At 48.5% G+C, this 13615-nt stretch overlaps 1 protein-coding gene across 1 annotated transcript in view; it reads left to right on the top strand.

Moving 5' to 3' along the window:
* LOC110469858 (uncharacterized) overlaps positions 1 to 13615 on the top strand; it is a 102191-nt gene that overhangs the window by 25380 nt on the left and 63196 nt on the right. Inside the window, exons 5-8 of the mRNA XM_085590243.1 lie at positions 1713 to 1874; positions 4608 to 4686; positions 5155 to 5255; positions 8909 to 9066. The gene's annotated coding sequence lies outside the window, so the exon portion shown is untranslated. The remainder of the gene's footprint in view (positions 1 to 1712; positions 1875 to 4607; positions 4687 to 5154; positions 5256 to 8908; positions 9067 to 13615) is intronic.

Raw genomic sequence — 13615 nt, 5'->3', positions numbered from 1 at the left:
AGCATTTAACAAGAAAGCAACAGTCTAGCCAATTAGAGATTTAAGCAATAACACACACTCACTTCCATTTTCTAGCAATTAATTGATAACTAGTTTACTCTGGGCTAATAATTAAAAGCAAAAACATTCTGAGCAAATTGAAAGCATTGATGCAAATGAGTTCTGCATTTCTTCTTTTCAAACTCACTGACCACGGAATCTAATCTGCCGTGAGCAGAGGAGGCTGGATTATCCCAAAGCCACACTCGGGCTGGCTCCCCAGCCCTTAAAGAGACAGCAGGCTCCCGGGGGAGCTGGAATTGCTTGGCTTGGAGTTGGGAATGCGGGGTGGGAGGAGGGGCTGGCTGGGAATGAGCTCCTCTGGATGCTTCAGGTTTTAGCTTTTCTATTTTTTCAGATTCTGAGCTGCTTTAGTGTGTGGGTCTGGGATTTCTATCAGGGGATGCTGAGCTCTGTGCACAGAGCAGGGAGACAAAACAATTCCTGCTCCAGCTGGGCACCAAGGACAAATGATCCAAACCTCAGCCCAGGAGCACAAACAGCGTGGGCTGGAGAGAGAAAAACAAGCAGGATGGGACTGATGGGCTGGAGCTGGAATGGGACAATGAACTCCAAGGTGCCAATGGAGCAGAACTGATCCCAGGGAGAGCCCGGGAGTGCTCGTGCATTTTGGGACCATTTTGGTTCATCTTGGGTTCATTTTGGGACCATTTTGGTTCATCTTGGGTTCATTTTGTGCCGTTTTGGTTCACCTTGGGTGCAGCCCTGGCTGGGCTCTGGTGCTGCCCAAGGTGGATCCATGAGGAGATCCTTTAATAAATCCTTGCTTTATTCTGTGACTCTGCCCAGCCTCTGCTCCAGGGCAGTTTTCACAGGGCACAATCACTCTCCTTTGCTCGGGATGGAGCAGGGGGAAGAAATCCTGCTGCTGCCAGGGCTCTGCACCCACCTGTGTGCCCTGGTCCTTCCCAGGGGAACCCTCTCCTGTGCCTGGGTCCAGGTGCTGGTGGCTCTCTGAGCAGCAGGCCTGGCTCTCGCTGCTCTGCCAGGAGCAGGAGCAATGGAATGTTTAACAAAGAAGGACCTGAGTTGGCCGAATGGCTTGGTGCATTCTGGCAGTGGAAATTGAAGCATTTTTCTCCAGAACGGGCAGTGATCACTGGGAATAGCTCCTTACAAAGAGGAAATATCCCTGGCTCCCGCTCTCCAGGTGCAGCAATCTCCCTGGATGGAGGAAAAGGTCTCATTTTGTCTCGGAGTTCACTCATTTATGAGCTCTTCCTCATCTGGATGGGCAGCGAGGTGAAATTGCCTGAGCTCTATTAAGCTTTAAACACGAGCCATCTATCCCAACAAAACACTCCTCAAAAGATTGTGCTTCTCAATTCCCCCCTGCCTGCTGCCCGTCTGCCACGTGCATGTGCAGGGAATAAAGCCAGGCCACTTCCACTGCTCCTCCAGCATGATGGAGCTGTGACACTGGGAGGTGACACCGGCAGTTTTATGGACTGCAAGATTCCTGTTTGTTTGTCCCCTCTAAAATATCAGCTGCTGGTTTTCCAGTGGGAACTCCGTGTATGGGACCTCCTGGCAGTACTTGAAATAATTTACCTTAGGGAATACCTTTAATCTGAGCAAGAATTGCCCAAAACATTCATTTGTGTTTGAATTTTAATGCATTGTGTTTGATGTATTGCGTTTTCCCTCACCAGACTGGAGATGATGGAGAAATGAGAACGTCAGCTATGTTGAATTCCAGGTTTAAGACTTCAGTCGATCCTTCTGCTTTCCCTGGGAGCAGAGCCTTGGGGTAGAGCTGAGGAGCAGCCCTGGAGTGCCCGTGGGAGGATGGATGGGTGACCTGGAGGCCTCCTGTGAGTGACCATCCCCTGGCTCCCCCAGGGACCTCCCCCACCCTTTCCTGGCTGTTTTATCCCCAGAGAATCCATCTGCTGCTTCTCCCTCGATTGCTGGAAATAGAATTTCTCCCAAGGCTGCTGTAGCCATTCCTAGACAAGCTGAGGGATGACCTGTCCCTTCCCAGTTATTGAATGAGCAGCATTTACTGGGATCCCCAGTAAGAGTCTCTGGCTCTCCCTGAAATGCTTTCTGAGCTGAAAACCAGATAATATTGGGAGTAACTTGGACAATTTGGGATATTTCATGTCAAAGGAATATGGTAGAATTACACAATAAGTATTGGCTCCCATTTATCACTGCTTCATAATACTTTTTTATTAAACTTTATTTAATCCTTGCTTTCCAACTCATTCCGTTGTCTCTGCCTGTGCCTGACTTTGATGATTTATTATGTCCTGTTAATAGATATACATTTGGAGCTCCAGAGGGGAGAGCCAGATTAATTCCTTCAATCTCTGAGTGCCCGAGAGGATTGCTTTGGGGAGCACTTGCCTGAAAACCCTTCCTAAAGCTCATTTCCAGCTGGAAGTAACTCCAGCAATGGGTTCAGAGCAACTTGAGCCAGGGTTTGTAGAAAGGGTTCCTATTTGGGAGTCTGGATAAGTGGGGATTTTAGAATAATTTGCTATTTCTTCCTCCAAAATGTCACATCCCGTAGGATCTGGGGTTATGGGGTTGTTTTACATGGAAATAAGGGCAAAGCAAACCTCATCCTTACAGTTTTCCCCTCCCTCCCAGCAGCTGTTGGGGACACAAATATTATCCTGCTGTATATGCACAGCTATAATTTGAAATTATAAATAGTGCCTAATTTAACTGGTATTTACTCCACAGACATAAATAGAGCTCAAACGAACTGGAAAATAAAAATAAAAGAACGCTTCTATCTTGTGGAGATGTCAGTGCTAGGTTGAATTTATTTTGATCTGATTAAGTATCGTGTATAATTTTTCATCACACTGTATATTTAACAAAATCAGTCTGCGATTTAATATTTAGAAGAAAAATGGTGACAAATATAAATGCTATTTATTAAGCAGCAAATAAGCATGACCAGTCACCAAAAGGGCTGAATTTTATAGTAAGTGAGTGTCAAAGTAAATAAATAGTGTGGATATTTCAGGTAAATGTATTTTTTTATGGGCAGATGGAAAATTCTGAAATTTGGCAAAATAATTATTAGCTATCGTGCTCAGGAAACAATTAATTCAAGAACTAGAGCTCTTTATTTGTGGAGTTTGGAGACGTGGCTTGTGTTTATTTGCACGTTGCTGATTTATTCAGATGTCCTTCAGAACTGTCCCCTCTGTGGAGTGGAAGGGAGTTGTGCCATGGACATGTGCAGTGGGGAACCCCCCCAAAAATCACCTGTGTTGGGCTCATTCATTGAGGCGATAGCCCCTGAATGCTTTTTGCTCTTTTATTTTAAACTTTCTCGTTTCTCCTGGGGACATAACTGAGGTTTGTGATTGTCATCACCCAGAGTGCAGCGTTTTCAAACCCAAACCACGTCCTCCAAATCATTTCAGGGAGCAACTGAGACAATTTGTTAATGAGCTGGTGTCTGGAGTGGCTCCTCATATTGAGTAGCACCCTAGAGCATGGAAATTTTCTTTATTCCTGGCTGTTAATAAGTTATTATTCCTCCATTATCATCACTATTATTTATAAATGGCTGTTCCAGTGCTTTGGTCATGCTCATCATCCCTTTTTCCAGCAGCAGTTCTGGGATGTTGTCGCTGTCCTTCTTTCCCTTGGTGCTTGCATGACTCTCCTGCAAACACACACGGAGATTTCAATCCTGGCTTGGGTCCTGGCAACTTCTGGGGAGTGGAATTCCCTGTTTTGAGCCACTGCTGGGGACTTGGAATTGCTCCTTAAATTCCTGAGAGGTGCAGAAAGCTTGGGATGGCCCAGAGCCACGGCCGAGCCCTGGAGCTGTCCCTAGTCCTGTTGGGAAGAAACAGGAGAAGGCTGAATGATTTCTTTATTATAACTAGAATATAATACATTAAGATACTATTTAAAGGAGATACTAAAACTACAAACCTACTTGTTGTAACTCCCATCTCTAACTCACAACTCGTGCCCCTTTCTGAGAGCCCAGCCCCAGGTGGGTTGGATTGGCCACCAGCTCAAACAATCCTCACCAGAACCCAACCAAGCAAGCACCCCAGGTAAACAATTCTCCAAACACATTCCACATGGGCAAACAAGGAGCAGAAATAGAAATTGTTCTTTCTTTCCTCTGTGCTTCTCTATGAAAAATCCTGGGAGAGAGAAGAGTGTGCCTGGCACACTCTTAAAGGCTCCTGGGGAGAGGAGGACATTGAAATCTAGAGGGGATGAAGCTTTTTTGCACTTTTGCACGTGTTCTCTAATTTTTGTCACTCAGGAAGTGTTTGACCAGCTCCTGCTCCTCTCTGTGTGTTGGTTAAGGTGTGTCTGGGTGCAGGGGGACACTTTAGGAAGGCAGCACTTGGAGCTGCAAGGGTGCCAGAGCTTTGCTCCAGCCAGCAGGGCTCAGGGGCTGCTCCACTGGCATCTCCCTCCTTGTCTCCAGGATTGCTGCTCTCCTCCAGCAGAGTGCATTGCAGCAGTGCTGTTCAGCTTTTCCAGCTCTGCTCTCCTTGTTTTGCTCAGTGCACTGTTGTTGATTTTATTTATTTTTATTTCTTTATTTCCAGTGGATTGCTTTCAGGGAAATATTCGTGAAACACAAAGAGCCACGGGGCTGTCCTGCCCATGAGATGTGCAAAGCTCCAGGTGAGATGTGATGAGCAGGAGCTGCTGACAGAAGGAGCCTCTTTCATTCCACCTGTGGGAATGGTTCCTCACTGTGCATTCCAAGGCTCTGCCCAGCTGGGCATGGGAAAGAGGGATGGGGGAAAAGGGGGCAGGATGTGGGGGCTGCTCCCAGGAACCCCTCTGCTTCCAGCAGAGTGCTGATGGACACCTGGCAAATCAAACCATGTCCCAAACGTGGTGAGTTCCTATTTACATTTATGGAAATTCCCCACTCCTCTGCCTTCTGCTGGAAATTCGCTCGGTAACTCAAAGATTTGGTGAAACTCTTGAGTTTCCACATAAACAGAGCTCCAGGGGGGCCTATCCCCTCCTGCCCAGCCCTGGATGCCATCACCCTGCCTTTCCAACCAGAAATATTTGTTTAAATAGTTTGATTTGTCTCTGCTGACTCACAGCTTAATGGGATTTTAAATCTGTTTGTCTCAGTGTCTCGTTCCAGTCTCTGGGTGTTCCTCCAGCATCTCCCAAGGCATCCAACCCAAAGGGCAGGTCAAGGTCCAGGGGTATGGAAGAACCAGCCTGGAGAGGTATGGATGGGGGAAAGAAGCACAGGTTGCTCATGCTCTGCAGGAACCTTTGCAAGGCAGGAGATCTTCTCCCAGTTTTTTTCCACTTGACTGCACTGTTTTTTTATGGAGAGGAAAAAAACCCAAGTACTTTTTAATGTACTTTGTTATTTTTTTAATAGCTCAACACTTGCTGGATCTTTGCAGTGTTCGAGACCTCATGAATTTTTAAAAAAACCCAAGTGAAAACACAAACAGAACATGTTTGTACCCGGGAGGATTTTTCACACCTTTTCTGACTGTTCTGTGAGCTCCTTGGGGTCACAGCTCCTCCTGCAAGGCCAGAGTGCTCCTGGAAATCCTGGGGCTTCTCCTTGGTGGTTTGAGCTGTCACAGGAGTCACAAAGCGCCGCTGGCTTTGACCTTGCTGATGTGGAAACTCCACGTGGAGTACTTGGGATTTGCAGCAGAGCTGGGATTTGTTGGGAGCCCCTGAGGGATGTCACCCACAGGAGCCCAGCTGGGCCAGCACTGCCAAGCAAACAGGAGCAGGGAAGGTTTCTTCCCATTGACCACTCTTGGTTCCAGTAACGATTTCGGTGGTTTCCTACAAGGCAACTCGGGTTCAGAGGGGTCACTGCTCTGCTCCAAAAGTTTTGTGCTATGTGAGGCCCTGGCACAGGTGCCCAGAGCAGCTGGGGCTGCCCCTGGATCCCTGGCAGTGCCCAAGAAGATGTTGGATGGGACTTGGAGACACCTGGGACAGTGGGAGGTGTCCCTGCCATGGCAGGGCTGGCACTGGGTGGAATTTAAGCTTCTGTCCTAGAATTCAGAGTTCTCCCAGGCTGTACCTGCACCAGGCAACTCCAAGGCCTCTCCTTTCCCTGAAACAGTTCCCAATATTTCTGCCTTATATCATCATTCTTCAGTGGAGAACATTTTCTCTTTTCAGCAGTCTTTCTGATGTGGTTTTTTTTCATTCCCTTCTGGTCCATTTTGTGAGAAAATTGAAGCACATTTCAGGACAGGTTGTTTTGACAGAAGGGAAATAACCCTTTTCTTCCCTGGTGGAAGCAGCTCTGTCCAAATTGGTGAGATTCTCTCCCTCCCAGACATTTCTGTTCTCCTGGAAGAGAAGCTGGGCAGTCATTCTCCTGCCACATGGAAAATGAGGGTTCTGCTGTTGGATTTGAAAGTGAGAACAGGATGCAGATGCCTACACGTTGTGGGAAAACAGTATTGCAAAATCTGCTGCAAACAGCTCATTGGGAAAAACTGCCCATGACAAAGGACAGGCACTTTTAATCTCATTTTCAGAATTTATAGATCTGTTATCTGCCTTAACGGCCTTCTTGGAATTCATTGTCCTGTGCTAGAGGGAGGGACTGAGTGTGGGGTGCTCTGAAATGAAGGATTTCAGCTTCTCTTTGGGTTTCTGGAACTTCAGAGAAGATCATCCTCTGAGCTACCTTCCTGAAGTGGAATTTGGAGGGTGCTGGCACTGCCCAGGCTCCCCAGGGAATGGGGACAGCCCTGAGGCTGCCAGAGCTGCAGGACTGTTTGGACAATTGGGGTTGTTGGGGCTCTGTGCAGGGCCAGGGCTTGGGCTGGATGGTCCCTGCGGGTCCCTCGCAGCTCAGGACATTTTGTGCTTCCCAACCTCTTCCAGTTCTCCCTTCATGTGTAATTTTTGACAGGAAAGAGAGAAGTACTGCGCCGATTTTAGGTGAGCTGATTGTTTTTCCCTAAATGTCCCCAAATCCGGAACCAGGCAGGTGCAAAGCTGTCCTGGGGCAGCAGCAGCTCCTGCCTGTCACCGTGTGTGGCTGTGCCGTGCTCCTGTCCCCGGGCTGTGCCCAGGAGTGACCCTGAGCTGCTCCTGGTCCTCGTTTCCCTCACCCTGTGGCTGCACAGCCCCGGAGCCAGGAGCAGCAGGTAGCACTGGAGACTTCTCCTTCTTAAGCAATTTAATCCTACAGGCTAGAAACTCCTTGGGATAGCAAAATCCAGGAAAAATACAGCTTTTATGGCCTTTAAATCAAAGATTCCTGACAAGCTAATAATGGGCTACTGTGCTCTCGGTGGCAAGGATTTTGCAGTGGCAGCGTTAGGAATTGCCTTTGTCATTGCTCCTGGCTGGACACGGACTGGTTTATGGATGGACCCTTCCCAGGGTGCTGCAGAGCAGGAATGCTGCTGAATAAATCCAGGAGCTGGGAGCTGGGGAGCCCTGGCCAGGGTAGTCACAGGGCAGAGCACTGCAGAAGTGTTGGGCAGCAGCTCAGTGCCACGAGGGCTCTGTCTCTGTGGGGTGATGTGACTCAGGTTTTCCTCCTTGCCAGGACTAATTGTTGAGTATTTGGATAAACATTTGCTCTGCAGAAGGAAAAGGGTCAGGATCAGCTCTTCAGGGAGATGCTATATTGGGAAGCTGCTTTAATAGGCTCCATTGTATTTTTGAGGCTTCATAAGGAAAGGTTATGGATATTCTAGCCTTGGTCTTATAAATTGCATTTTAGAACTGTTGGCAGTGACGTTATTTGTGTGCTGGAAATTACCTGTGTGCTGGAGTGCTCTGCTGGACTCAGGCAATGGGGAGAAGGCTCCCCTTCCCCAGCACCCTTTAAGTTGTTTTTCTCAGCTTTCAGAGAGAACTTGGGAAAAATCTCTTGAATCCCTTGAATCTTTCCCTGGCTGGGAAACAAACAAACATATATTTAGAATGGAAGTTGAAGAGAGTGGAAGGAGGGGAGATGCAGAATTTGCATTTTGGCCCAGGCTGTGTGTGTGGGCAGGGCCATGTGTGGATGGGGAGGAGTGAGAAAGTTCCTCAGCCAGGTGTGTTTTCCAGGCCAACTTTGGAAAGTCTCCCAAGCAAACTTGTTTATCCCATCCCATTGTATTTCTCTTTCAATGTGCACTGGAGGTGACGTCAGGTATACATCAAGTAAATGGCTCAGGAGAAGGAACCTGTCAGGCAGCCATAAATTACAGAGAGTTATGGTCGAGTTTATGGTTCTTCAACTCTTAATACACCTTGCAGCTTTAGCATAGCACTTGAGCTCACAGTGAGACAACAGTTGACAGGATTATATTTTATTTTAAGAAGTTTATATTTTAAGAAGCCCATTTGCTGCTTTCTTTTGCTCCTACTTCAGTTTTTGTCTTGGAAACAAATGATTATGGAACTTGGGCTTCCTTGTCACTGTCTGAAGTGCCCCCTCAGGTCACTCTCTATTTTATTTCTTCCCTCTTTTCCTGCACATTTAGGAGCACCTGGTCCAGAAGATGAAGCGTGGGGGTTGTGGGTGCTCTGTGGGATGCTGGGGCTGGGCTTTGCCTCTCCCAGGTACCTGCGGGGTCAGGATGTGGAAGAGCTGAGGTTAAACGTGTGCCCTATGGCATCTCCAAGGGATAAATACAAATATCTAAGTGGCTTCATGATCTGTTCAAAAATAGATCTTCATTTTTATGTATGCAGAGATGGAGGGAGGTGGTTCTGCCCCTCTGCTGCACTCAGGGACGGCTGCAGCTTTCCACCTTTCCTGGGGAGGATGAGGAGCCTTGTCCCAGGTGTGCTGGAGCCTGCAGGTGTGCAGGGCTCTGCAGCCTGGGCAGGGATTTGGCACTCTGCTCTCATGGCAGGCTCCAGCTTAATCTTCCTGTGCTTTCAGCCACTTCTGACTCATTGGAACATCCTGCACAGCACAAAACTGACTGAAAAAAGGACAAAACCCAAGGACTGCGTGTGGTTATTTACCCCAGTGTGTGCCAGGAGCCCTGCAGGAATTCAGCTTTCCTTCAGCCAGACCAGCTCCTTGTCCTGGCACAGGTGAGAGGGGGCAAAGCTGGGGTGAAACTGCTGAGGGATGGCCCCTGGGGACACGATTTAGCAGCTGATGTGAGCAGCTCTGCCCGAGGTTGCTGGTAGATGTGCCAGAGCCAGCAAAGCCTCTTTGCTTTCCTGAGCCTTTCTGTTGTGTGGAGCTCTGCTCCTCGCTGCCAAGAATTGCAGACCATTTTTTCAGACATAGTTTTGAGCCATAACAATATCCTCTAGAACAGCAGGCTCTTGGGGGTAAGGAGAAAACAACATTTAAAATTAAAAAAAGAGATTGTATTCAAATGGAACAGTTTATGGTTTTCACATCCACTTTTAACAGAGCAAAAGGAAAACCCCATGAAGTCACCTTGCTGTGTACTCCTGCAAACTGGAACGCCCTGTGCCTTGTTTATTTGCAGTTCTCCCCACATTTTTGTAGGGTAAGCCAGCTTAGATGAAAGGAGAGCCCTGCCAAACCCTCGGGGACCTGGGGACAGTGAAACCAAGGTCCTGCAGGATGGGCAGAATTGAGAGCAGAGCTCTCTCCTGCTGGGCAGCCCAGCCCAGGCTGAGTGCAGCTTGGTGTGGGCAGCTCTGGTTGGGAGCAGAGCCCAGCGTGTCCTCACCCAGCCTGGGCTGCTCCTGCTTCCTGCCATGGACATCCTGCAGGGATGTGCCCCTGTTGATGGAGTGAACAAGTTACCCTTTGGCTCCTTGAAAAAGACAAAAGCCCAGAAGTTTCTCTTCTCCATTTGGTTAAAAGACACCTCATAGCACCTTGGGGACTTCACCTCAAACTTGAGGATAGCTAATTGGACAGGAACCAAAAAGTCCCACTTGAGCAATTCCCTAGAAGAGGAGAACAAAAGAAATAAATCACTTTTGTGAAGTGTTTTAGCAGGAGCAAGAACCTCTTGCCCTGGCTCAGTGTTTCTCTGTAAAGAGCATTTTTATTTTGCTTTTTATTAAAACTTTGTTGTTTCCAGCACTGTTACAGGAGGTAATGCCACCTGAGGTAGCTGAGCTCTCAGGGCATGGTGTTTGTAGCTTTATGCCACCTGAAGTATCTGAGCTATCAGGGCATGGTGTTTGTAGCTTTATGCCACCTGAGGTATCTGAGCTATCAGGGTATGATGTTTGTAGCTTTATGCCACCCTTGGAGCTGGGCTATCAGGGCATGGTGTTTGTAGCTTTATGCCACCTGAGGTATCTGAGCTATCAGGGCATGGTGTTTGTAGCTTTATGCCACCTGAGGTATCTGAGCTATCAGGGCATGGTGTTTGTAGTTTTATGCCACCTGAGGTATCTGAGCTATCAGAGTGGTGTTTGTCCACGAGAGGCTGTAAGAGCAGCTGGAATAGCTAAGGCAGAGGAGCTGCTGCTGCAGGGCTGGGGAGGGGGGTCACTCCTGCTGAGCCATCTCCAGAGTGCTGCCAGGACCCTGCCCAGCTGGAGCTGCATTAGACAGAGGCTCCTGGTCCCTTCCAGTCCTGCCAGAGGCTCTGAGCCCAGGATGAGCCTGGGCTGGCCCTTGCAGGGTCACTGAGCTGTGCCCTTGTCCCCTGCACTCCTGTTTGGTGCTGTAAATGACCTGTGAGCAGTGACCCAGAACTGCAGCTGCTTTGGGCTGCACAGGGGAGCTGAAGCAGGTCCCTGGTCCAGCTGAAGGTTCTGATAAAAGCGGAGCTCTGATAACAGCAAGGAGCAGTGCAGGAGCAGGCAGTTCCTGATCTTTGCTCAGGCTGGCAGGTGACCTTTGTGTGCCAAGGCAGGAGTGAGGGATGCTGCCAGGTCCCAAATGCAGTGCTCCACGAGTGGATTGGTGGTCAGGGATGGGCAGGGAATGTCTTGGAGGCCTGTCAGTGCAGCTGGGTGGTTTCTGCAGAGAAAGCACTGGGTGATGTGTTAATTATCCCATTTTTATCTTTTTACCTGGCTAATGCCATTTGAAAAAATAAAATCCTGTAAGGGGAGAAGAGCCCGAGGAGAAGAGCAGGTGAAAGGTGTCCATTCAATGAATGGCACAGCTCGGCAGAGGGGAATGCCCTCGTTTGGTGGCTGCCCATGATAATGATGATTACCTGGCTGAGAGAAGCAGGAGCTGCTCCTTTACCCCGTGGTTGCTGCCAGCCCCAGTTTGAGGGAGGAGCTGAGCCCTTCCCAGGCTCACTTTGCTGTTGGGTACAAATAAAAACGGAATTAACAGCAGAACCTTCCCCACCAGCTCCCATTTGTGAGGCTGCCTTTGGAAGCCCCACGGTAAATCAGTAATTGTGTGTTGGGAGATGGCAGAGACAAGTTCATATACATTTGTTACGCAGAGAGACCTCTCCAGGTGCTCCTGTGCTCTGCCATTACTGTAATACATGGTTTATTTTACCAGCTTGTGTATCTCACTGAGAAATGGAGCTATCAATTTATGTAGGCATTGTAGTCCTCTTTCCATTCCTGTAATAGCTGCTGTATTTCAGCCATTTATGTACTGCACTAAACTCTTTATTTTTGTTCAGAAAACATTTTTGCCTGAAAACACAAGTTGCAGCTGATACAGTTATAGAAATACCCCATTCTCTGGGAGCTTGCTTGGAGTAAAAAGCTCATTTTAGTGTAGGTTTTTGAAGACGTCTCTAAAGGCAATTAAAAAAGCAAACACTAAAATTCTATGGAGCTCTGAGTGCCCACAGTGGGGGTTAAAGTCATTTTTAGCTGTGTCTGGGTTTTTTCTGACCTAGGGGTGGAATTGGATGATTTTGTGTCTGCTCAGGTCTGATACTGGTGGGTCTGAAGCAGCTAAGGCCCTCTGGGATGTTCAGCCCTGGTGCTCCTTAGATTGATCACATTTCTCCTCTTGAATTTTTCCATTTAAAATTTTTCCAGGCCCATCCCAGTGCAATTCTGGGACTTGTCTCGTTCCTGAGACAGGCACAGTTGTAGAAAAGTCTCCAGAAACTGAGGTCAAAATGTACAAAACTAAGGTCAAAAGGATCTCTGTGGAAAAGTGGGATGTTTGAGTCCTTAAAGAGAGCCCAGAGAAAAGATGATCCACCCAAACTTCGTTTATTGTCTGGCTAGACTTTGCAGCCCTCAGGATGTTTTTGTTTCTGCAGCTCTGAATTATGAATGACCTTCACTTTTTCTACCTTACAGTCCAACAAAAGAGCAGGAGGAACAGAGCAGGAGTATTGTAAATGCAGGAGAACCCAATGGGAGGAAATGACGATGTCTGAGTCAATTCAGAAGGCCGAGTGATTTCTTTATTATAACTATGCTAAAATACATCAATATGCTGTATAAAAGGAGGATACTAAAACTACATACTACTTTCTCTGACTCCATCTCTAACTCGCTCAACTCGTGCCCCTCTCTGAGCCCAGCCCCAGGTGGGTTGGATTGGCCACCAGCTCAAACAATCCTCACCAGAATCCAACCAAGCACTCACCCCAGGGAAACAATTCTCCAAACACATGGGAAAAACAAGGAGCAGAAATAGAAATTGTTTTCTCTTTCTTCTCTCTGTGCTCCTCTATGAAAAATCCTGAGAGGGAGAAATGTGCTTGCCACATAGGAGGAAGAATAACCCTGGTGGGAATGAGTAGAATTGTGGCAAATCTGTGTGTGTCCAGTCCTGCCTGTGCCACACAGTGCCACTCCTGAGGAACAGGAATGTCCCTGCCTGTGCCACACAGTGCCATTCCTGAGGAACCTCCCTGCTCACTGCTGTCCCTGCAGGGACGCAGAGCTCCTGGAGCACCCAATTCCTCATCCTGAGCAGTCCCTCCGAGGCCAGACTCCATCCTGGAGACATGGATGCCATGTGGGCAGCACAAGCCCAGGCAGCTGATGCCACTCACCCCCTCCCTTCTCCTTCATCCCAGAACGCCACCAAGTCTGTCAGGTCTGATTAACCTCCTGCCTCCTCCTTTAATCTCCCCTGGACGCTTGTGGGATAAAAGATGTGCTTAAGATCAAAGGAAGAGCACCACCACACAGAGGCATGAAAGCTCACAGAGCTCAGCAAGAGGAGTGGAATCTTTTATCCCAGCTGGAGCATTTCTCCGAGTGGCAGTGTGACCAACTGGTGACATTTCTGCTCCGGAGCAGCTGGGACTCATGCAGCCCCACCCCTGAGGAGCTGGCCAAGCTGCCTGGGGCACCACCAGCCACTTTGGGTCACTCTGGGTTGGCTGCCCGGGGAAACCATCCAGTGGCTGATGTGGAATGTGAAACAATTCCCAGGGAATCTCCTTGGAGCTGCAGCTCCATCCCAGGGGAGCAGGGCTGGGCTGGCAGAGCCCTTCCCTCCATGGAGCACCCCTGCCTTGCCCTGCTGCCCTTCTGGAATTCTCTGTAATTGCTGCTTCCCTTTTGGACAAGCCCAGAGTTTCAGAGTTTCCCAGTGTGGGATGCTCTGCTCACCACAGCTGCTGGTTTGGGGATTTCCCCTTTCCCAGTAAATCCCAGTAATTCCCTTCTGGAATTCTCTGTAATTGCTGCTTCCCTTTTGGACAAGCCCAGAGTTTCTGGGATGCTCCGCTCACCACAGCTGCTGGTTTGGGGA

This window comes from Lonchura striata, chromosome 12 (assembly GCF_050655825.1).
Source record: "Lonchura striata isolate lonStrDom1 chromosome 12, ASM5065582v1, whole genome shotgun sequence".
NCBI classification, from domain to species: domain Eukaryota; kingdom Metazoa; phylum Chordata; class Aves; order Passeriformes; family Estrildidae; genus Lonchura; species Lonchura striata.
This window is presented reverse-complemented; position numbering and strand designations above follow the sequence as displayed.